Source organism: Haliotis cracherodii, unplaced genomic scaffold, assembly GCF_022045235.1.
Source record: "Haliotis cracherodii isolate W230 unplaced genomic scaffold, xgHalCrac1.p SCAF_5, whole genome shotgun sequence".
Taxonomy (NCBI): Eukaryota; Metazoa; Mollusca; class Gastropoda; order Lepetellida; family Haliotidae; genus Haliotis; species Haliotis cracherodii.
In genome coordinates this window covers 2173255-2199663 of record NW_027266308.1, presented here as the reverse complement: position 1 = coordinate 2199663, position 26409 = coordinate 2173255, and positions in this window count along the sequence as shown.

Sequence of the window (26409 nt, the reverse complement as noted above, 5' to 3'; positions counted from 1 at the left end):
GTAAGTTCGTTATATCCGTCAGTTCGTTATAAGCGTGTTCGTTTTAACCGTAGTTTACTGTATATATCTTATACTGTATACGGCACGAATGAGACCGTAGAGTATATATCTTATACTGTATACGGCACGAATGAGACCGTAGAGTATATATCTTATACTGAATACGGCACGAATGAAACCGTAGAGTATATATCTTATACTGTATACGGCACGAATGAAACCGTAGAGTATATATTTTATACTGTATACGGCACGAATGAGACCGTAGAGTATATATCTTATACTGAATACGGCACGAATGAAACCGTAGAGTATATATCTTATACTGTATACGGCACGAATGAAACCATATATCTTATACTGTATACGGCACGAATGAGATGATTTCAGCAAGAAGATGGTGAAGTAAGTATATAGTACCATGTAGATGTATTAGAGAAACAAGGACCAATGTTGGGTTTGGGATGAAGGAGTGATTGTCGTGCACGTCGCAGGCGGTGACATTTCGGCCACATCACGGCGGCCTGTGGGGGACACAAAGCATTGACCGTGACACGCTGTCAGACAAGTCACCGAGTCCCAACTCGATACATTTCTTAGAGAGCGTTCTGCGTTTTATTCCGTAGATGTGACTGTCAATTTAACATGTGATCACACTCTTTTGGGTTATCTTAGGATGCAATATTGGGAGAAAGTGAGCGGGTGAGTGAGTGGGTGAGTAAGTGAGTGAGTGAGTGGGTGGTTGGGAGGATGGGTGAGTGGGTAAGTGGATGAGTGAGTGGTTGGGTGGGAGGATGGGTGAGTGGGTAAGTGGATGAGTGAGTGAGTGGTTTGGCGGGTGAGTGAATGTGGTCACACGTTTTGCGTTATCTACGGAGGCAACATTGAGAGTGAGTGAGTGGGAGAGTGAGTGAATGAGTCAGTGGGAGAATAGGTGAGTAAGCGAGTGACCATATCACGTTTCTATAGCTTATATATACCAGTTTTCACTTTTACTCTAACAAACGGAAAACGATTGACAAACAAGCTATGTATGACAAAACACAAAATGAGAAGATCAGTATCTTTGCGTTAATATCATAGTTAGCATCTTTATCAAAACCAATGAGTCACCGATTCCTGTCACAATGATTGTCTTTGAAACCTTATCTATGACACACTACTGAGGTAGGAATGTTGTATTTTACACAAGGTAATCTATCGAGATGTTTGTGTCAACTATTGCCACATGCTATCGTGTCAATCTCTCTGCCGTTCCAGACCACGCCTGCCGTAAACCATCTGAGAATGCGGTGACACAGAGCCCTCGTGTATTTCCGTCATCCTTCGTGTCATCTCTCGTCCTTTTCCACGAACAATGTCATTCCGGCGAATGGTGTCGAATGCCGAAACTGGTTTTAATTTTGATATGCGCTACTATATTATAATATGTAGATATATCGGAAGACAGGAACCGAGTCGATGTTGTTCAAAGAAATTAACATTGCGCTTGGTCATTTCATCTATATGTACGGTTGTGCTAAATGTGGCGTGTATTAAAATCCACGTTTGCCTTTTGTATGCCGTATGGTGTAATGGATAGAGCTCCTGTCTTGATAGCGGAATGGCGGTGCTTCGATCCCCTGCCGCGAAAGATTAAAAGATGGTACTTGTTGTTACCCTGCCTGGCACTTGACGTTACGGGGATAATAAAACAAGGCCTGGTCGACTCAGAGTCAGTATACTGTGTCTGAGCGGTATATCTGTGTTAAACGGAGGTATGGTATCTCACTATAGTGAGTGAGTTTGGGTTGACACCGCTTTTAGCAATATTCCAGCAATATCACGGCGGGGGACACCAGAAATGGGCTTCATACATTGAACCCATGTCGGATTCGAACCCGGGTCCTCGGCGTGACGAGCGAAATCTCACTCTAAAATGGCATTTGTCTGGACTAGTATAAGCAGACACGCACACGCACACACACACACACACACACACACACACACACACACACACGAACACACACACACATACACGTACATACGCACACTAATCTTGAACGCCTCATTAAATTTTTCTTCATTTCAACCTCACCCTTATTCTCGAATAACTCGCTTATCACGGAAATAGCCGAGTGACAATTTCCTTTACTGGTCATCTCCAGTAGCCTTCTGTTTTAACCTAGGCTACTTGACGCGTTGTCATGGTGCGAGAAGGATGAGACTTGTCGAGAGGATATTTTCCTCAGAAACTCACTGGTTTCCTTCAATGGTCATCATTACAATGAATCGGAGATAAGCATAACACGGAAACACACGAGTGAGCAACGGAAACACACGAGTGAGCAATTCCTCTACACCAAGTTTGAAGAGTATGGGCCCAAGATCAAAGTTTGTAGGATATGTTGTTGAAACGTGCTGAGAGCATTATCTTGGCTTGATAATTGTTAAATTGTTTAAAAAAATGAAATAATCATTCACATATTTTACCTCTGTATACTGTCAAAGTCGAAACTTACCGGTATTGAAAAAAGAATATTGCATGTCTTTTGGAGTGAGTGAGTGAGTTTGGTTTTACGCCGCTTTGAACATTATTCCAGTTATATCACGGTGTGTCAGCTTGATGTGGGAAGAAATCCCGAAATGATGCGGGTCTCAGAAGTTTACCATTTCGGTGAAACCCACCAGCACGGGTATGGTGCTGAAAAATCTAGACACATATGTTCGTTGCGAACCGGGATTCGAACCCACAATCATAGGTTTCTAGCGCGTCCAAGGGACGCAACTCTGCACAGCGACAGGCCACCTGACCCCCTCAGTATAAGAGGGCATCTGTTAACACCTTAAAACGCTTTCTAAAACAGAAGTGGGGTTTCCAGATCAGAAAAGGTCCTCAGCACCCATGCTTGTTGAAAGAGTCGACGAAATTGGGGATCGGTTGTCTTTCCTGGCTGGTTGTAGCTCATCCGGAGTGTAGCGTTGCTCATGATATCAGCCCCTGGTTTGCACTAGCCAGGGTACATAGCTGGACTATTGCAGACTGCGGTGTAAAACAACATTCACTCACTGCAGTCCACAAATCTGACAGGGAACAGAGCCTTCCTATAATACCTTGTCCTGTCCCAGCCTAGGTTTACGGTAGCGTGTGTTCTGGGTGGGCCAAGAGAAGGACTTCCAGCTACAGTTGGTACACGGCCAGAGTGCGCATGTCAGGAAGCACTAACCTTGTCGTGCTCAATGCAATGACAAGGTGTATAGTTGGTCATAAAAAAGACACGAAAGGCTATTTTTAAATTTGCATGCGAAACAAGATCTAATTTGCCCGAATTATACATCATATCACGCCAATCTCTTGAGGGGCCGTCTCAACATGTAGCACTGGGGTAAATCAAAGATTCGACACTTGATATCTCATACTGCTGCAGCAACACTTGTCAGGAAACTGGTCTTTTCAAGGCTTGACTATAGCAATAGTGGCAATATGGCATCACAAAGGACAGTCTCTCCAACCTTCAGCATTCAGAATACGGCAGCCCGTATTGTCAGTTGCAGTCCTCTGAGCTGCCACATCACACTCGTAGGCTCTGTACTGGCTGCCCATTACAGCAGAGTTTAAGGTTCTTGTCATCACCCACCAGTGTAGCTCCGGCACAGCACCAAGACACCTATGTGACCTCTATGTGTACCAGCCTACCAGATCACTGGATCACAATCCCCGCTTTTGTGTAGTGTTCCAAGATGGAGATTAAAGGGACATGGCTTCAGATCATTCTTCTGTCAAGCACCTATGCTGTGGAATACACTCCCAGAAACCCTAAAAACTGCAGAGACCCTATCTGTCTTTAAGGCTAGACTAAAAAATTTCTCTTTGACAAGTATTACCCTTGTACTATGTAAGCGCCATGAGCACACGGGCTGGTATGGAGTTCGGCGCCATAATGGACTTGTAGGGAGTTTAGCGCCGTCTGGAACAGTGTTATACAACGTGGCGGAGAAAAACCGAAGCACGGATATGGTGCTGACAAACCAAGAGTCATAATCGGGACGAACCGGATTTCGAACCAATCATAGGAATCTAGCCTTTATGCATACCAAATGTACACGGGGGGGGGGGGGGGGGGGGGGGGGGGGTATGTATGGTTGTGGTGTTATCTGGGTTATTATACGCGTCCATTTAATCATCTGAAAAAGGGACACGTGGTGATCCGGGGTAGAATAGGTCTTCAGCAACTCATGGCTGCCGTAAAAGGGGACTATGCTTGTCGTAAAAGGCGACTAACGGGATCGGTTGGTCAAGCTCGCTGACTTGGTTGATCCATGTCATCGTATCCCAAATGCGTATATCGATGCTCATGATGTCAGTCACAGACTTGATTACTTACAGACCGCCGTCATATAGCTGGAATATTGCCGAGTGCGGCGTTAAACAACAAACAAACAAACTGTAGGAAGAAGGGCCAATTGGTGCAGGTCGTACGTACTTTTACCGCTTGCTGAAACGCTGTTTGAGACGACCCCCGTTCACCATTCACTATTGTTATCGTTCAATCAGATCTTTCAGCGAAGCACTAATAACATTAGCTCTTGTGTGCTAAGCCTTCTACCGTTTGTTTTACACAGGGATTGTTAGCGTGATAAATCCAAATTCGTTTCTTCTCCATTGCCCATTAGTATTCATAGTATTACCCGGTGTAGTTATGGTGTAATCCCCAGTACAAAACTTGACCCTATAGAGTTACGAATGAAGAACAGCGATGCATTGTTTACTCTGTTTGGGGGGACAGTTCCCCAACCTCTGCCAAAGCCAGCAAACGCCCCTAATAGAACCAGTAACCGTACAATACACCCGTTTGTTTTATCCTATCTTCTTTCTGGGTTAATGCGTACCAAACGTCTATTTTGGGTGCACCGTATGAAATGACATACCCTCAATGCTATGCTTAAAGAAACCAAAACACACATTGATTCATGACGCCCTTGCTCAGTTTGGTATCGTGACAATAAATTGTCTCATTCGGAATTTTTTGTTTTCAATTCTTTGAAATTAACGAGTGTGATCAAATTGACGTGGTTGCATCAAATATTGACCTAACGATGCATTGTGTGCATCAATGTACACGCCAATACAGACTAGGCTTCGTGAACAACGACAGTCGTATTATGCCCATGCGTGCGGCGATCTTTTTTTTCTTTTTCTTTTTAAATAAATCGTCAGGTAAGAGTCAACGTATTTTTAGCATTGTGGATTATTAAGTTAAATACACGTGTAATGAGTTATGACGTAATGGGTTATCAAGTACACACATTAAGAGACATTATGAGAGTTAGTGAGTGAGTTGGGTTTAACGTCGCTTTGGACAGCATTCCAGTTATATCACGGCGTGTCAACTTGATGCGGGAGGAAACAAACGAGCACAGGTATGGCGCCGGTAAACCAGGAAACATAATCGGGGCAAACCGGGATTCGAACCCATAATCATAGGTGTCTGGTGCGCCCAAGGAACGCAACTCCTCACAGCAAATTGCAGTGTCTTTGACGACTGGGCCACCCGTGCCCCTGAGATATTATGAGACATCACGTGCACACATTATCAGACATGAGACATCACGTACATAGGTTATCAGACATTATGAGACATCACGTACACATGTTATGAGACATTATGATACATCACGTACACACGTTATCAGACATGTGACATCACGTACACAAGTTATCAGACATTATGAGACACCACGTACACACATTATGAGACATCACGTACACACGTAATCAGACAATGAGGCATCACGTACACACGTTATCAGACATTATGAGACATCACGTACACACGTTATCAGACATTATGAGACATCACGTACACACGTTATCAGACATTATGAGACATCATGTACACACGTTATCAGACATTATGAGACATCACGTACACACGTTATCAGACATTATGAGACATCACGTACATACGTTATCGGACAATATGAGACATCACGTACACACGTTATCAGACGTTATGAGATATCACGTACACACGTTATCAGACATTATGAGACATCACGTACACACGTTATCAGACAGGAGACATCACGTACACACGTTATCAGACAATATGAGACATCACGTACACACGTTATCAGACATTATGAGACACCACGTACACACATTATGAGACATCACGTACACACGTTATCAGACAATGAGACATCACGTACACACGTTATCAGACAATATGAGACATCACGTACACACGTTATCAGACATTATGAGACATCACGTACACACGTTATACACACGCTATAAATAAAGAGTATTATAGATACCAAATTATACAATTCGCATTTAAGTCGTGTTTACTAAAGTCTCCTATATGTTGCGTTTCTTTCGACTTTCAGCATAATCAAGCCTTCTTCAAATCGCATCACAATTCCATTCCAAATGAGGTAAGGTTAGGTGAAGTAAAATGAAGTTTAACGTGGCATTGGCGTTCAAGATACAACGACGTGCTTTTACGTGTGTGTGTGTGGCTGCTTGTAGTCTTGAGTGAGTGAGTGAGTATGGTTTTACGTCGCTTTCAGCAATATTCCAGAAATATCACGGCGGGAGACACCAGAATTGGGTTTTACACATTGTACCATGTGGGCAGTCGAACCCGGGTCATCGGCGTGACGAGCGAACGCTTTAACCACTAGGCCACTCCACCGACCCTGTGCTAGACTGGACTAATGTCGGTTTTATAGTGCTAGCCCACTGAGACACCATGCCGCAGTTTAACATGGGTTCCCAACTCAGACGCATTACACTGACTCCAGGCCGACCAGTCCTTATTTTGAGCGCCAGACAGGATAACAACAAGTACCATATTTTATGGTATTTTGGCTGGGCTTGTCTATTGTGCCATTAACATCTACAATATACGGAATTTTGGCTTGATTTCAACGTCCGCGCAACCGTGTTATAGTCGTGATCTCAACAGTAAACAAGTTCCACTTAGAATGGCCTCAATGGTTATAAAATGAACTTCCACTGGTGTGGCGAGATTTGTTGAGATAGCCCAAGCCGGAGACAATGGCTCACACCACTCAGAAGTATAGAGGGCGATAGCATCAGACCTGCCAGGTATGTATTGCCTGGGGTATAATATGTCTGTCGCCATAACCAAGGACCGAACATTTACGTCTTATATGAACATGTCGCTGGTAGGGAAGTAAGCAGTATTTACGTTCAATGAGTAAACAATGAAAAGTTTTAAAATGGTTTTTTTTTTATCATCGAGGAGGTAATTACAAAAAAAATTCTGTAATTATATTTTTGTAAAACAATCTGATTTACAATTAGGTTTCAACACAGGGAACCATGCTGACTGCCTATGAGAGAAAACGCGTCAAATCACACTTAATATGAAGTCTTCCAAAACAACAGAGATATGTTCCTTGCTAAGATAATCGGCATAATCTGGTATGTAATTATTAGCGAGTGTGGCTTAGTGGTGTTTGAAACATGATTTTAGTGAGGGCAAGAGGCGGCTAACGTAAGAGGCGACTAACGTAAGAGGCGGCTAACGTAAGAGGCGACTAACGTAAGAGGCGGCTAACGTAAGAGGCGACTAACGTAAGAGGCGATTAACGTAAGAGGCGGGTAACATAAGAGGCGGCTAACGTAAGAAGCGACTAACGTAATATGCGATTAACGTAAGAGGCGACTAACGTAAGAAGTGACTAACGTAAGAGGCGGTAACATAAGAGGCGACTAACGTAAGAGGCGGCTAACGTAAGAAGCGACTAACGTAAGAGGCGACTAACGTAAGAGGCGACTAACGTAAGAGGCGGGTAACGTAAGAGGCGGCTAACGTAAGAAGCGACTAACGTAATATGCGATTAACGTAAGAGGCGACTAACGTAAGAGGCGACTAACGTAAGAGGCGACTAACGTAAGAGGTGAGTAACGTAAGAGGCGACTAACGTAAGAGGCGACTAACGTAAGAGGCGAGTAACGTAAGAGGCGACTAACGTAATATGCGATTAACGTAAGAGGCGACTAACGTAAGAGGCGACTAACGTAAGAGGCGAGTAACGTAAGAGGCGACTAAAGTAAGAGGCGGCTAACGTAACAGGTGGCTATCTAAGAGGCGGCTAACGTAAGAAGCGGCAAACGAAAGAGGCGGCTAACGTATGAGTCGACTACCAGGATCGGTTGGTCGGACTCGCTGACTTGATTGATGCACGTCATTGTATTCCAATTGTGAAGATCAATGCTCACGGTGTCAGTCACTGGATAGTCTGGTTCATACACGTTTATTTATAAACCGCTGCAATATTGTTGAAATCGGCGTTAAACAACAAACAAACAATTGTAAGCTGCTGGGGACCTATAAACCCGGAATCCCCTTGGTGTTGTACTCTGCAGTAGCGGGGAGATTGTTAACACCCCTTTAAGATTACTGTCATACAACCTACTCCATGTAAGGCTTCAGTCTGTTTTTCCCCCCTTTTTTTAAAGAAAACACATAAGAGGTGAAATTGACGAGCTTTTAACCGCGGTGACATTGCGCTATCAACATGGCTTCTTACGACACCTACTGCTATGAAATCAAATTCAAAATCTCTTCCACTTTTACCACAAGGTCTGACAGACTCGCACACAAAGCAAGCATGTTTATCGTCAAACATTGAAGTTTAAGAGCCACATTTCAAGTCAAATGGGGGCCATTGAATGTCACGGTTTGTTCCTTACGAAAGATACCCGCGGAACCTTTGACAACAGAATGCATACTTTATATGAGCTTTGATTTGAAATTGAGTGCCATACATTTCTTTAAAGAGCAATTAACATTGCGCATCGTATTGTGTTCAGCACGAACACTGGCCCTAATGAACGTGTAATTTATTTGAAATGGAACGTGAAACGAGAGTTAGGAGCATTTAGTAATTTTGCATGAAAAGACAGATGAAATGTATGAAGGTGTAAGAGATAGCATTATGTATTATTGATAAAAATGAAGATTATAATGTCTCTGTATATTGTATAGTGCACTGTGGATCGGAGTCAGATATTAACAATTAAGCGTCTCGCGAACAAAAAGCCACTTTAAATCGTCAGCAGGACGGCGGCAGCCACGGTGTAGGTGCACACAAGTATACAATCACAGAGGTATTACTCCCTTGGTGTGTTTGAGTACTTGCGTCAGAGTCGAGGTTTAAAACAGTCGGCACAACATCCCCAAACTTTAGTTTGTTTGTTTGTTGTTTAAAGCCGCACTCAACAATATTCAAGTTATATGACGACGGTCTGTAAATAATCGAGTCTGGACCAGACCATCCAGTGATTGACATCATGAGCATCGATCCACGAAATTAGGACACGATGACATGCATCAACCAAGTCAGCGAGCCTGACCACCCGATCTCGTTAGTCGCCTCGTTCGACAAGCATTGTCGTCTTTTACGGCAAGCATGGCTTGCTGGAGACCTATTCTACCCTGGATCTTCACAGGTCCCTCATACTTTAACACAGCCCTTATGTATCAACATACGTTTACCGTGTTGTATCTCCAAACATTGACGGGTCCTAATATATCGATATAGACTTACGATGTCACACATGGTCACGGTTCGTACCTCATCAATACCATAAGTTTTACATTTTCCTTTCTGTTAACATAGCTGTTGTAACCGGTACAGTTTGAAAACGGCCCCTTTTATATCACGGCGTGGCAGCTTAATGTGGAGGAAAGTGATGCGGGTCTCAGACGTTTATCACCTTGGTAAAACCCACGAGCACAGGTATGATGCTGACAAACCTGGAAACATTATCGGGGTGAACCGAGATTCGAACTCACAATCATAGGTGTCTGGTGTGCCAAAGGGACGCAACTCTTCACAGCGAACTGCAGCGTTTCCGACGACTAGGCCATCAGTGCCCCCTGCACACTTACGAATCTCCAACAGTTCGTAGATATCAACTTACACTTAGGATGTTGAAGTGAGTGAGTAGGGCTTTACCCCGCTTTTAGCAATATTCCACCAAACTCACGGCGGGGGACACCAGAAATAGGCTTCACACATTGTTCTCAAGTGGAGAATCGAACCCGGGTCTTCGGCGTGACGAGTGAACACTTTAACCACTTCGCTACCCCACCGTCCTTGAACTCAAATTTAATGACATGGTCTGAATGTTTTAACAGAGACATAGTGTACACCCAGTATAGTTAAGGTCTGCAAGTTTACCACCGACACCGCTGCTGATTTTTTAAATTATTTCGAACAACAAAAAATTAAGGAGTTCTTCCATTCACACTCGCTATGACGCGCATGCGCATAAGACTTTGCTCCTTGAATGCAAACTAAATACGGTGACTATTTTTTAATTTGAAGTCTGAATGAGACTCCGGAATGCCTAACTTCCGATTACCCACGAAAACACGACACAGATCATTCTATCCCGCACAGCTCGCAGTGTGAGTTGATAATTTGTTGATGTCATAACTTATCAAGTGTACGACACAATCTTGACACATTTTCATGAAAAATGTGCAAACAATACATAAGTATTGTACCGAGCGGCGCGACGGACAGGCAGTCAAAAGGTAAAATATAACCAACGATAAGGGCATTTCTTCCAGACGTTCTTATTTCAGATAACCCTATGTCACAAGATAAAAGTGTCCGCGTAAACAGGGAGTAAATTACACGGGAGGGCAGTCATCCTCGACACCGAGTCATTCTCCAGCAAAACGCCAATACATGCGAGAGGCGTTTACAGCTAAACGTAATTAAACCAACGTTGTTGAGCAATGAACGTGCCTTTGTTGGAAGGGGAGGTAAGTATGTGGATTAAAGATGGCGGGCGATCGGCGAAGGAGTGTCTTGAGATGAAATACGCATAGTCGTGTCTGAGGAATGCAGAAATTGAGGAATATGACCAATATGGACAGAAGGATAACGGAGGATATGATAGGAAGAGCGTTTTACCTTTGAAAGCGTGGGAGGGACACACTTTTATCTGGGAATAATACCACAGAGATAGTGGGTCTTTCTTCAATATATATTAGATGCATTATTTTCTACTTATCGGTACAGTGGTTTGGGATATGATAATGTGTTGATTAACCTGCTTCACAATCAATCATGATTGATAAACTAGGAAAGGGAGATGGCAAGTATTATTGAAAATTAAACCATTCGCTTTGGATTGGTTTTAGGGCGGTGTCGATTCTCATATTGAAACAATATGTTAACCCAGAAATCTGTACGTAAAAGAACTTAGTGTGAAACCAACAACCAATAAATGGTGTACAATTAACAATTGTGGTAGTTCAATATCCAATGGCAGTATATAATATGATGGCAGTGGTCAGGATCAAATACAGTGGAGATAGCAAATGTCTGTGATAATAATGTATATTCACCAAGCGGAGACAGTGGTCAAGCTTTCGAGATGGGCTAGGCGGGGAATCAGGGATGATGAACGATCCTCACATGAAAGCTGGTTCCGAAGCGATTAAATGTGCGAGAGATACGTAAACACGCTCTTGTCCCCTTATATAGTCTAACCAGCTACTGGAAAGATCTACACAGTGTCCTCACCAGTCTAGCAGCACTAGAACATTACAGAAGTTTCTTTAACATACAATCACCGCCCGCCGCATACCGGACCAGAATTTTACACACCACACTAGCATCTAAATATATAACTTCCTGACGACTGATCACTTACCAAACACAATGCAATGAACGTCTACCGAATTTCAACAGAAACAATGCGACTCAGCTACAATGACTGTTAAACAATAAACTACACTACCATATAACAAAAGAGAATATGCGTCATGCACATATCAGCGTCATCGACAGGTTGGACGCCAACTGGTGGGTCGTGAAATTTGGATAAGGACGAATGCATCATTTCCAGACAAGAAGGAAATGATTCCCAACACACAATTAAGAACACAAAAGGAGTGAGTAAGTGAGTATGGTTTTACGCCGCTTTTAGCAACATTCCAGCAATATCACGGCGGGGTACACCAGAGTTGGGTTTTAAACGTTGTACCATGTGGGCAGTCGAACCGGGTCTTCGGCGTGACGAGCGAACGCTTTAACCACTAGGCTACAAGACCGCCCTAACACAAAAGGAAAGAGAGCTATAGCAGGCCCGACACAGATAATAGTCCCTTGGTAGAACAATGGGTTGCTTTTAGTATTCAACATGTTCATTGATGTAATAGAAATGTCAGGTCAGAGAGTGAGTATTGTTTTACGCCGCTTTTAGCAATAATCCAGCAATACCACGGAGTGGGACACCAGAGTGAGTGAGTTGGGTTTTACGCCCCTTTTCGCAATATCCCAGCAATATCACGGAGGGGGACACCAGAAATGGCTTTTACACATTGTACTCATGTGGGGAATCGAACCGGGTCTACGGCGTGACAAGCAAACGCTTTAACCACTAGGCTACACCACCGCCCCGGGGACACCAGAAATGGGCTTCACACATTGTACTCATGTGGGGAATCGAACCCGGGTCTTCCGCGTGATGAGCAAACGCTTTAACAACTAGGCTACCCGACAGCCCCGGGGAACCCAGAAATGGGCTTCACACATTGTACCCATTAGGCAATCGAACATGGACGTTCGGTGTGACGAGCGAACGCTTTAACCACTAGGCTACCCCCCTCAGGGTAATGGGTGAGTGACGGTTTTGGTTCAGGGAGTTTCTGGAACTATTCCACATCAATTGATGGACATTCAGAACAGCATCCTTGTATAGAGAAACGGGGTCGTATATGAAACGATGGTATACTGGAAACGTATTATGTGTTTACTATATAACATCATGCATTACTGTCGTTTAAATGATAGTCATCAAGTCATATTAAAAGGCTGGGGCACATAAAGCAGCCTTAATACGTCACAATGGAAAACCTTTTCGGCCTACGCCACAAGTACATCTTATTAAAACGTACGTGATTCGGGTCGAAAGCGTAGTGTATTTGTTCCTTTAAATCTACAACGTTCATGAAATGGCAACTGAACGACTACCTTTAAGATACATTTCCACTAGTAGATATTACAACTGGCTTCAGGTGCACACCTATATCTCCCCATGTCGGTGTTTGTGTGACAACGTTTCCTGTCTGTATAAACAACACAGGTATTAGTGTACTAGAAGCATCACATGGGACCTACGTGTCACTTCCAGGAGATAGTGGGCATGGAAGCAAGGATTCTCCGACCTGGCGTTCGCTTGAGGAAGGGGGATGGGAAAACGACAACGACCTCGCTGCTTGTCATATACATATTTATGAAGTGTCGTGTGTCGTCGACGGTGTTTAAACTTCGGGCAGGAAACGGATTCCCCATCACTAGACTTCGCAAGTATGCGCTATGTAGCTGTCGCCTTGCTCTAAGGGGAGAAAACTCTGAGTCCTTATGGTGGGTGACTCAGCTTGTTGGCAAAGCGGTTGTACGTACTTCCTTCTCCTTGACAAGACCTGGATGACTGGACACCTCATTGTGCTAGTGAACTGATAATAAATCAGATGTTTGTGGATGAGGGTGAGAGAGCGGTGGAAGATTATGAGAGAGCCGGGGTGAGGATGTGAGCGAGGGAGCGGATGAGAGAACGGGGAGTGGATGAGAGCGGGGGAGCGGATGAGAGAGAGGAGTGGATGAGAGAATGGGGAGCGGATGAGAGAGGGGAGAGGGGGAGCGGATGAGAGAACAGGGAGATGATGAGAGAATGGGGAGCGGATGAGAGAGGGGAGTGGATGAGAGAGAGGGAGTGGATGAGAGAACAGGGAGAGGGGGGAGTGGATGAGAGTGGGGGACTGGATGAGAGAGGGGGAAGTGGATGAGAGAACAGGGAGAGGATGAGAGAACAGAGAGAGGGTGAGAGGAGGAGAGTATGAGAGAACAGGGAGAGGATGAGAAAACGGGGAGTGGATGAGAGAGCAGGGGAGAGGATGAGAGAGGGGGGAGTGGGTGAGAGAGGATGAGATGATGCTACTACTACTACTACTACTACTACTACTACTACTACTACTACTACACGACAACCAATGTTACTACTACCGATACAATTACTACTATACCGCTGTTACTACTACTACCACTACCACTACCAATACCACTACTACTACTACTACTACTACTACTACTACTACTACCAATGTTACAACTACCACTACTACTCTCAGTACTGGCTTATTTCACTACAGGGGCAGTCCCGAGGTAAAAAGTCACACCGAAAGCCCCCCAGCGTTTGTTCTGACATGGGGGCAGTGTGTTCGTAAAACTCACTCTTGGAGTCGCCCGTCATGAAAAAGCCGGAACATTGCTAAAAGCGGCCTAAACCCCCACTCATTCATTACATGTGTATAGGGACATTGATACAGATGTGTTATATGTTTAAGCACGTACGTGTGTTCCTTCACGTATACTGCGTCATTATGTTAAGAAATGGGTTGGTCAAATTTAAATGAACTAGATTCACCTGTTGCGTTTATTCTAGATTAACTGCGGTTCACAATACAACGTCACGCAGGAGAACGTATATGATATTGTCATCTGATTTAATTGCATCCGGGTCGGGACTTATCACTAATATTTAATACTGAACACTGTGCAAACCGCGACTCAATTTCAGACGCACCTGTGTTGATTTCAACCTTATCAGATGTCAGAAAGTTCATTGACGGATTTTGACGGACGGCGTGGATTGCACGCGACCCGGTGTGGGTCTCGAGTCGGCGGATGTTTATGGTTGGATTTCAATACGGGTACATTTCCCGTTTGAAATGAACAACATCATAACACCTTGTTTATATCTGGGTGAGACGCACTGCAAGGTCGCTGTATCGGGTCTTTGACACTTTCGTATTTTAACGTCGTTGAAGTATTGCGGGTAGAGTGACATTATTTAGGGTTGGGATGCGTTGGAATGCGATAGGGTGGGTCGGGACGATGGGGGGAGGGGGTATACTGAGAAGGGGTGGAGTGGGGGTTGCAGTGATGTGCAGAGATCAGTGTATGCACGGACCTACGGTTATTTTAGTCCATGGTGTAAAATAGTGGTTAGGGTATATATATACCTACATCTATACCCATTCTTCAAACTTGTAAATTATATTTTGACATATACTGCTCAAAATAAGTTAAGGAACATCCACCATTTTAAAGCTTTGTGATGCAACACCCACCAGCCATGACAGATTAACTATAGTCACGTGAACAAATCGGGTTTTCCTTACCTTCTTCTTGGTAGTATATATAGCGATGCCCCGTCAAAGGCTGATGAGGGGTTTTTGGGGAGCATTTGGACAAGGGAGAAGCCTCCATAGAAGGAAGGGTCAAGGACAAAGTTGAAGGTCACGTATAAAGGTCAAGGCCATTGTAAAACTGAAGGTCATAGGTGAAAATGAAGGTCGTGGTTGATGGTCATGTAGACCATGCAAGAAACGTACTCTTCTAAACACGTTTTTCTTTGTATAATACTCTTTATTATTATTTAGAAATATATTGTTATCAAGCAATTCAATATGAAACGTTCTTTTTTTTTATTAAGATAATTTAACAACTGTTATTCTCTGCAAGATATGTTCATTTCAGAGACTAGATGTTAGTCTGGAATCACGCGTTAAGAGGTTTAAAATATTTTCATATTGAAGCTATTTTTGAATGGAATTTTAACGCAATGAACGAGTTATAGGCGTCAATATAATTATTTTATTGGAATACTGCCGTGCGAACATCACCCGTCTCCTGACTCACCGAAACCACCCGTGTTCACGTGACGATAGAGACTTAGATTTCAAAGAAGGCGACTTTGCCTCTTTAGCTCTGTCAAGGATGGCAGCATTCAGTTTGATGTGTAATTTATAAAGTACACAGTGATGGCTTGTAAAACGGGATGCCAGGTTGCAAGCGAGGAAATGAAATTAACTCGTCTCTGATATTATATGAATCATTGAAATCAACAACCGCTTCCAAAAAACACTCCATCCCGTCATTTCACAATTAAATGTTGTGTGATATAACCTTTTGAAAGAACCCCCTTTTGATAAGGCTATTTAACCCCCGAAAACTATGTAACAACATGTAAGAATATATATAGATGTTTTTGTCAGTGAAATAACCACAAACGTATCTGTCAGTTTTGACAGTTATACATCTGTTGAAATTGACACGCCAGAGGCACGTGTTTACCTACGCGAGTGAAATTACTAAATTTATTTGTACGCCAGCAGTGAATGAAAGGTATCAAAAGGGACATTCACGGCATGTGGCAAACGACGAAATGGGGTGGATAGGGTGGGTGGGGGATATATTCTTGCTTCACTCGACTGAAGCGTATTCGATGTTTACGTGACCGTCGGAATGTTGTCAATGGACGAGAAGAAATGAACCTCGCTTCATTTGTGTTCATCGTTTTGCATTGACAATCCTCTGCCGTTTTCCCTTAATAGACCATAATCATGTTAAAAGGGGGTTTCCGGCAGCTTACCTACTTGTAGATCTTTGTCCTCGCGCTGTTCTAAATGCATTCTGAAATAGACATTTAGTTATTCACATTGATGACTTTGAACACACAAACAACTTATCCTTGTCGGTTGGAGAGGGTCTCCTCCCAAACCTCTCATTACTTGATGAGTAATGGGTACACTAGAAATTACGTTTGGTTATCAACACGCGCACAAGACCGAGACCAAAGCTGATGGTAATTACACCTTCAGACTTATACACCGAATTAATCTACATGGCTAAGCTTTCTTTCAGATATTCCTGTCTATGCATATACCATTAAGGCACAGCATATTAAGTGTTTCTTACATTTAGCTCTGACTGATACATTATAGGACGTGCATCGACGACTTTTAACGTCCTTGAAATACCATTAAATATTTGTTAATGTGCCTTTTAACAATTTATAAGTCCATTAAGTTATGTGTATAGTGAAGTAATTTTAAACTTCTTTCATAATTTAATTCACAATTTTGTATAATATTCGTAAATATATTTATACAATGTGCACGTTATCTTGATCTGGGAACAAGTGACACTATTAACAGGTGCATCAAGTAACGGCTATTTATTAGCGTGCGCATGCGCATGCGCATGAAGGTCGACCAGCCAAATTGAAAAAAAATGTAATAATTTTGGGCAGTGTACCCAAACAAAATAGTTGATGATTTTGCATATTTTATAAAACAACAATGGGTTTGAAATAATTTATTTGTGACTTTTCCCTTATAAAAATATTTTTGTGACTAATTTGCAATGTATTACTTTAATTTTGCCAATTATTTCGTGAACATGTCACAGATACTCACGTCATAGCCAGCAGGTGCAGGTCTAATATGCCAGATCATGCTACCACGAGGAACTCTAAAAATAAATGTTCCATTACTTATCAGAGGGCTGTTTAGAATCCAGGATTGCGGGATTCCAAGAATGGTCTTATCTATGTCACAATTTGCTCATAATGACTAAAATAACTATACGGGAAAGGTCTATATTACCCAAAATGCTGACTGGAATGACTTAATGTATTAGCTGAACCACTGGTGTCAAGGGGCGTTTGGGTAGCCTAGTGGTTAAGCGTTCGCTCGTCACGCCGAAGACCCGAGTTCGATGGGTACAATGTATGAAGCCCATTTCTGGTGTCCCCCGCCGTGATATTGCAGGAATATTGCTAAAAGCTGCGTAAAAACATACTTACCCACTCATGCCGTTAATATTTTTCAGTGCTGACTAACATGAGCTTTGATTTAATCTCTCGAACAGCGCATCCTGGTCCGCCGACGGGGCATTATCCTACAACTGGTTAGGGCCGCTTTGACCACTGCTATCCGTGCTCTGTACGGTCTGTGTAGACTTGCAGAAGTCTCTGAGACAATAATTGTTAGTTTAAATAATTATTTCTAGATTATGTATTGATAAGAACAAGTTGTCCCTATAAGAGACTGGGGGGTCCACAAATCTAGACTTGCTTATTAGGAGGGTACTTACTACACATTCATTATGTTATCTTTCAGTACAGCCTTGGTGCAAGGCTACTTTCTGTGGTTTGAGTGAGGTTTAGAGCTGTGTGATCATCTGCATCGTGAAGGGGGATGATACTGCGTACATTGGTATTGTGTCCGAAACAACTGATGTAGACGATGTTCACTTCCGGTCACGCCCAGTCGCCGCATCTCACACCCTATGCTCACACGATCAACCGTTGGTTTGTTTGTGCCAAACCTGATCGTACACAAAAAACATTTGACCGAGATACAGTTCATTGATTGTTTTAAAGCCGACCTTGACAACTCCGATTACAACCATAATTATATAGCATTCGCATCTTATGAGACCCGTGAAGATCCGGGATAGAATAGGTCTTCAGCACCCATGCTTGCTGTAAGAGGCGACTATGCTTGTCATAAGAGGAGACTAACGGGATCGGGTAGTCAAGCTCGCTGACTTGGTTGATGCATGTCATCGATCCCAATTGCGTGGATCGATCCTCATGATGTCAATCACTAGATTGTCTGGTCCAGACTCGGTTGACGAGGTGGATAATAGATGGATGTGACTGGGTCCAAATGCTTCTACTGTGTAGACATAAACGACATAATGAACTGACATGCGTCTCGCGTTGGGATTTCATTGAATCTGGAATACACATCAAACCATACGTGAATCGTGTCTCATTCACTGTAACGGAAGTGTAGACAGGGATCTGAATGATCGCAAATACAAAAGGCTGGCTGCACCATATAATTTATTTATCTAATACATTTCAAAAACGCATGCGGGTGGTGCACGTGTTTTATATGGCATGTTCTATAACAAACAGTTTGAAATTTATAGCATTTACATAGTTCTTTTGACAGTTGAATGGACAGCCATCACGAAGTGCCGTTACATCTAACTATTATTTATATACACACGCACTACATAAGCTTGTTGAAGTGCAAGTAAACAGCCCGATTCATGCAAACCGACAAACAAACGACCAGGCAGTCGTACTTTGTCCTTTTCACAATGAGCATATACGACTTGCAAGAGCATTCAAGAGCATTCAAGAGCACTAAGGATGTGAGAGGTCTGACACATGTCTGCGGCAGAACCAGCTCAGTAAATCCTGAGCCGTTTGTAAAATCACGTATTCGCATTGACCCAGTCCACATGTTTATGCTCAATCAGTACTCTTCAGTTAACCCTTATCACCCACCAGGAGAAATTAGGATCGCCCTGGTATTGTCATGGGGTATGCTATTTGTGGTTGTAGGGGAGTGAGTGTTAACAGGGGTCATCGCAAGGTTCATTTCGGACTTGATACGTGCCGGTATATCTTACACCACGAGAAACCTGACGTCTATTTATGTAAGCAAATAGCAAGGGCCGAGACAGTGTTTTGGAGTCATATTGCGGGTTCGACCTTATGTGTGGATGACGTCAGACCGCCAAAGTGGCTGTGCAATATGTAATTAAAAATAATTGTTGAGTTTGCCTAAGTGTTTCGTAAATTCCTTTGAGTGAAAATAATATACGTAGAATGAAAGGGGATGTTGTTAAGAAACACTTCAGAATATAGTGTATAGATCTTTGGTAAGTAGTGCCTATACCCGGAATCACTACGGAAAAGACGGGGGTGGGGGTGGGGGTGGGGTGGGGGTGGGGGTGGGGGTGGGGGGTTCATGGAATAGAATAGAGAAGAACGTGACAAAGGAAAGATCACAACACACAACAGGAGACAGACAGAGAGAAACAAAACGAGAGAAATGAAAGGGAAGGAACCAACCGAAGGGGAGAGATATAGTATAGGAGAGAGACATTAAACGGGAGATAGTACAGGAGAGAGACATTAAACGGGAGATAGTACAGGAGAGAGACAGAAAACAGGAGAAAGTACAGGAGAGAGACATTAAACGGGAGATAGTATATGAGAGACACATTAAACGGGAGATAGTATAGGAGAGAGACAGAAAACAGGAGATAGTATAGGAGAGAGACGAGACGGGAGATAGTGTAGGAGAGAGACAGAAAACAGGAGAAAGTATAGGAGAGAGAGACAGAAAACAGGAGAAAGTATAGGAGAGACACAGAAAACAGGAGAAAGTATAGGAGAGAGACGAGACGGGAGGTAGTATAGGAGAGAGACAGAAAACAGGAGATAGTATATGAGAGACACATTAAACGGGAGATAGTATAGGAGAGAGACAGAAAACAGGAGATAGTATAGGAGAGAGACGAGACGGGAGATAGTATAGGAGAGAGACAGAAAACAGGAGAAAGTATAGGAGAGAGACAGAAAACAGGAGAAAGTATAGGAGAGAGACAGAAAACAGGAGAAAGTATAGGAGAGAGACAGAAAACAGGAGAAAGTATAGGAGAGAGACGAGACGGGAGATAGTATAGGAGAGAGACAGAAAACAGGAGAAAGTATAGGAGAGAGACGAGACGGGAGATAGTATAGGAGAGAGACGAGATGGGAGATAGTATAGGAGAGAGACAGAAAACAGGAGATAGTATAGGAGAGAGACGAGACGGGAGATAGTATAGGAGAGAGACAGAAAACAGGAGAAAGTATAGGAGAGAGACAGAAAACAGGAGAAAGTATAGGAGAGAGACAGAAAACAGGAGAAAGTATAGGAGAGAGACGAGACGGGAGATAGTATAGGAGAGAGACAGAAAACAGGAGAAAGTATAGGAGAGAGACGAGACGGGAGATAGTATAGGAGAGAGACGAGATGGGAGATAGTATAGGAGAGAGACAGAAAACAGGAGAAAGTATAGGAGAGAGACGAGACGGGAGATAGTACAGGAGAGAGACAGAAAACAGGAGAAAGTATAGGAGAGAGACGAGATGGGAGATAGTATAGGAGAGAGACAGAAAACAGGAGAAAGTATAGGAGAGAGACGAGATGGGAGATAGTACAGGAGAGAGACAGAAAACGGGAGAAAGTACAGGAGAGAGACAGAAAACAGGAGATAGTACAGGGGAGAGACAGAAAACAGGAGAAAGTATAGGAGAGAGGCAGAAAACAGGAGAAAGTATAGGAGAGAGACAAAAGACGGGACATGGGAGACAGTATAGAGAGACTGACACTGGGAGATAGTATAAGAGAGAGACGAGATGGGAGATAGTATAGGAGAGAGACGAGACGGGAGATAGTATATGAGAGACACATTAAACGGGAGATAGTATAGGAGAGAGACAGAAAACAGGAGAAAGTATAGGAGAGAGACGAGACGGGAGATAGTATAGGAGAGAGACAGAAGACGGGAGATAGTATAGGAGAGAGACGAGATGGGAGATAGTATAGGAGAGAGACGAGATGGGAGATGGTATAGGAGAGAGACGAGATGGGAGATGGTATAGGAGAGAGACAAGATGGGAGATGGTATAGGAGAGAGACGGGATTGGAGATAGTATAGGAGAGAGACGAGATGGGAGATAGTATAGGAGAGAGACAAGACGGGAGATAGTATAGGAGAGAGACGAGATGGGAGATAGTATAGGAGAGAGACGAGATGGGAGATAGTATAGGAGAGAGACGAGATGGGAGATGGTATAGGAGAGAGACAAGATGGGGGATAGTATAGGAGAGAGACGGGATGGGAGATAGTATAGGAGAGAGACGGGATGGGAGATAGTATAGGAGAGAGACGGGATGGGAGATAGTATAGGAGAGAGACAAGATGGGAGATAGTATATGAGAGAGACGAGATGGGAGATAGTATAGGAGAGAGACGGGATGGGAGATAGTATAGGAGAGAGACAAGACGGGAGATAGTATAGGAGAGAGACAAGATGGGGGATAGTATAGGAGAGAGACGGGATGGGAGATAGTATAGGAGAGAGACGGGATGGGAGATAGTATAGGAGAGAGACGGGATGGGAGATAGTATAGGAGAGAGACGGGATGGGAGATAGTATAGGAGAGAGACAAGATGGGAGATAGTATATGAGAGAGACGAGATGGGAGATAGTATAGGAGAGAGACGGGATGGGAGATAGTATAGGAGAGAGACAGTCGGGAGATAGTATAGGAGAGAGACGAGACGGGAGATAGTGTAGGAGAGAGACATAAAACAGGAGAAAGTATAGGAGAGAGACAAGACGGGAGAAAGTATAGGAGAGAAACAAGACGGGAGAAAGGATAGGAGAGAGACAAGACGGGAGATAGTATAGGAGAGAGACAGACGTCGGGAGAAAGTATAAGAGACAGACAGAAGACGGGACATGGGAGACAGTATCGAGAGACTGACACTGGGAGATAGTATAAGAGAGAGACGAGATGGGAGATAGTATAGGAGAGAGACGAGATGGGAGATAGTATAGGAGAGAGACGAGATGGGAGATAGTATAGGAGAGAGGCAGAAGACGGGAGATAGTATAGGAGAGAACAAGATGGGGGATAGTATAGAAGAGAGACGAGATGGGAGATAGTATAGGAGAGAGACCAGATGGGAGATAGTATAGGAGAGAGACAAGATGGGAGATAGTATAGGAGAGAGACAAGATGGGGGATAGTATAGGAGAGAGACAAGATGGGAGATGGTATAGGAGAGAGACGAGATGGGAGATGGTATAGGAGAGAGACAAGATGGGAGATGGTATAGGAGAGAGACGAGATGGGAGATGGTATAGGAGAGAGACAAGATGGGAGATGGTATAGGAGAGAGACGAGATGGGAGATAGTATAGGAGAGAGACAGAAGACGGGAGATAGTATAGAGAGAGACAAGATGGGAGATAGTATAGGAGAGAGACAAGATGGGAGATGGTATAGGAGAGAGACGAGATGGGAGATGGTATAGGAGAGAGACAAGATGGGAGATGGTATAGGATAGAGACAAGATGGGAGATAGTATAGGAGAGAGACAGAAGACGGGAGATAGTATAGAGAGAGACAAGATGGGAGATAGTATAGGAGAGAGACGAGATGGGAGATGGTATAGGAGAGAGACGAGACGGGAGATGGTATAGGAGAGAGACGAGATGGGAGATAGTATAGGAGAGAGACGGGATGGGAGATGGTATAGGAGAGAGACGAGACGGGAGATAGTATAGAGAGAGACAAGACGGGAGATAGTATAGGCGAGAGACGAGATGGGAGATAGTATAGGAGAGAGACGGGATGGGAGATAGTATAGGAGAGAGACGAGATGGGAGATAGTATAGGAGAGAGACGAGATGGGAGATAGTATAGGAGAGTGACGAGACGGGAGATAGTATAGAGAGAGACAAGACGGGAGATAGTATAGGAGAGAGACGAGATGGGAGATAGTATAGGAGAGAGATGAGATGGGGGATAGTATAGGAGAGAGACAGAAAAGGATGCCGTCCAAGTGAAGATTTGGGAAACAGGGGACGAGTGTGGGGGTGTATGGGGTGTGTGGTGTGAGACGAGATCTAATGTGAAGAGGTGAAAGAAGCTACGGTGATGGTGGTGTGTGGGTGTGGGTGGTTGGGGGGGGGGGGGGGGGGGGGGGGGTGCGGAAGCGGGTATTGATAATGCGGCGAGGGAGGAGAATGAGGTGCGTGAGGGAGTATGGTTTTACGCCGCTTTTAGCAATATTCCAGCAATATCACGGCGGGGGACACCACAAATGGGTTTTACACATTGTACCCATTTCGGGAATCGAACCCGGGTCTTCGGCGTGACGAGCGAACGCTTTAACCACTTGGCCAACCCCGACCGCCCTTTGAGGTACAATGTGAAGAGGTGAGAGGAGTTACGATAAACAAGGGGGTGGGGAGTGGGGGGTGGGGTGGGGTGAGAGAATGAGGTCCAAGTGAAGTGTTGGGAAACGGGTGATGTGACATGATACGTTGTGCGGGATAGCGAGAAACGGACAGACAGACGAACGGACACTGTACATGTGTACGTCGTGCATGTGGGTTGGACACGACGGAAAAAACCATTAAGAAACTGTACGTAACGTTTGTTCGTCCATGGCAGAAGCGGAATCATTGCCTGAGCTATAGTTAATTGCCGCGCTCGGAAGCCGAAATGTAATATCTTAAGCCAATCTCGTCAAATCGACCGTTTTAGGAAGAAGTTAAACAAAATGATTTTGCATTAATCTTTGCACGTGAAAAGCCACATATCATCAAGAACTTTGTTGATCCGATTTCGCAACCCGCATCCCATGGGACATTTTAGAAACTCGCTACAAAAAGTCGAACTCTGCCGAACAAGGAACCAGGACAGTACAAATAACAGGCGAGAGTCCTAAAAATCAATGAGCTCTCGGTTACTAATTAAAAACTATTTTCCCACTAAAACCGACATTCAAAATGGCGTCAACCCCACAATGCACTGGCAAAAGAGTCCCATCTGGCTGAAAACGGGTCATATTTCGGCGGTAGAACTTTTTTCGCGACTTCTTTATTTTTAGATAATACTGAACAAAGACTATTTCATGCATTTTTTATTAGTGTGTTTAATTAAACCCTATTACAGCTGTCGCGCTCTTCTAATTAATTGATTTTTGTAATCGACATTAAAATAATAAAGAATTCTTCTCCTGGCGAAGTCAGCTCACTTATCATGGTGTGGGGGCAATTGTCTTTTCTGTGCGTCGCGCTAGAAACAGTGGACACTCAACGGAATCAGACAATTGCATGATCCGGGCATGGCGCCTTTAGAGCGCGTCAAGGGAGACGCGGCTACGGTATAACAAGCAATTACGGTTCAATTTTGATCAACAAATTGTCAAAAACTAGTCTCTCATGCGTCCATCTTAATGTGCGATTAAACACCCCTGAAACGATTGCATTTAATCTTACCAACTGTTACTACGCGGATCATTTGCTGTGACAAAGGCTTCGATGGTTGAGGATCATTTGCTTTGTAATGATTAAGATTAATGCCCATGTTTAACAAAACCTTACAAGTTAACTTTTTCGATAATCAGTCGGATTCATTATCAAATGATGGAAAGTATTTCGTCAGCAATACAAAAATAAACAACTGCCCATTTCAGTTAGTTGATTAAAATGGGAGTTAAAAATATAATTTATTCATTAAAATGCGGTATCGTTGAGGGGAATAAATAGGAATGACTTTTTGTTGGTTGTGTAGAAATTGTTTAGCGAATTTATTTTTTTAAAATAACGTAATGAATGACCATCTCAAAGCGGGACGTATTTTATTCATGTTATCGGCTACGTACGTGTATCTATATCATCAACGTGAGATATCTTTCTTCAAATAACGAAATCTTCTTTCTTATTAATATATTTCGAAACTATCTCAGTCACGAATGCCGTACATTATCCTAGCGTGTAAGTTTTAATTCCGTGTGTCACGATCATCGTTCAGCCCGAGGCTAACTCGTCACTGTGTTTCCCCGAACAAAATGTCCGACGTCCGTGTGTATTCTCGGAATCCACACCTCAACGCACTAAAAATTGACGCGGGGTTTCCCCAAACGTCACAACTTCCAAATAGGGAAGCAAGTCGCCATATCACGAGACTAGCTTGATGACGTCATCACAGGCTTAGAAATTCGCCAGAGGCAAGTTTTGTCATATGTTAGAGTAACACAGGCGGATGTTGGGACAAGGTCGCGATTTCCATGTAAATAACTGTCACGTCAGTTTCTGGTGTATTACGTAGAGTAAACAGCTTTTAGTGGAAAATAAGATTGTTGTTTTCACATTCTACCCAAAATAGTTTGACATAGACCAGTTCGTTGATCTTGAACACATACTGTGGTTAATGGTTCGCCATGACACACCAGCCACATTCTGGTCAAATAAACTTTCAGCTGTATTTCGTTTAAATACACATATATATCAGCGCGAGTGCGTCTTTCGTTCTGAAAACTTTTGTGGTGATTCTATTCCTGTGACAACTTTCTACTAAGCTGATAGATATACTTTTAAAACTGCTTAAAAACATATTTAACTGAAATTTATTGCTGTAAAAAAGAACGTTAATAAAAATGGTCAGTTTTATTCTCAGCATATAATTCTTAGAACTGTGTTGATAAATGCTATGTTTGATTCTGATTTTGATTGTGTGTTGCAGTCTTCTTAAGTGACCCCGTTTGTTTCAAAACCATGACAGGCTTTTCATCTTATTGTGTCAAGCTATTGTAATTTGATATATGTCTAGACTTAAGTAGTAGTAGTTAACAACTCTAGAAACAATAAAAAAAATATGTTTAAAAAATGGGTTTCTGTTATATATCGCTCGTTAAAGAGATCTATGATAGTGAGTACACGACAGATAGGGGAAACAACCATTCGCTCACTGCTGAAAGCCAGTGTTTGTTTGTTTGTTTGTTTGTTTGTTGTTAAATGCCGCACTCTGCAATATTCAATCTATATGACGGCGGTCTGTAAATAATCCAGTCTGGACCAGATAATCCAGTGATTGATATCATGAGCATCGATCCACGAAACTTGGATACAATGACCAACATCAACCAA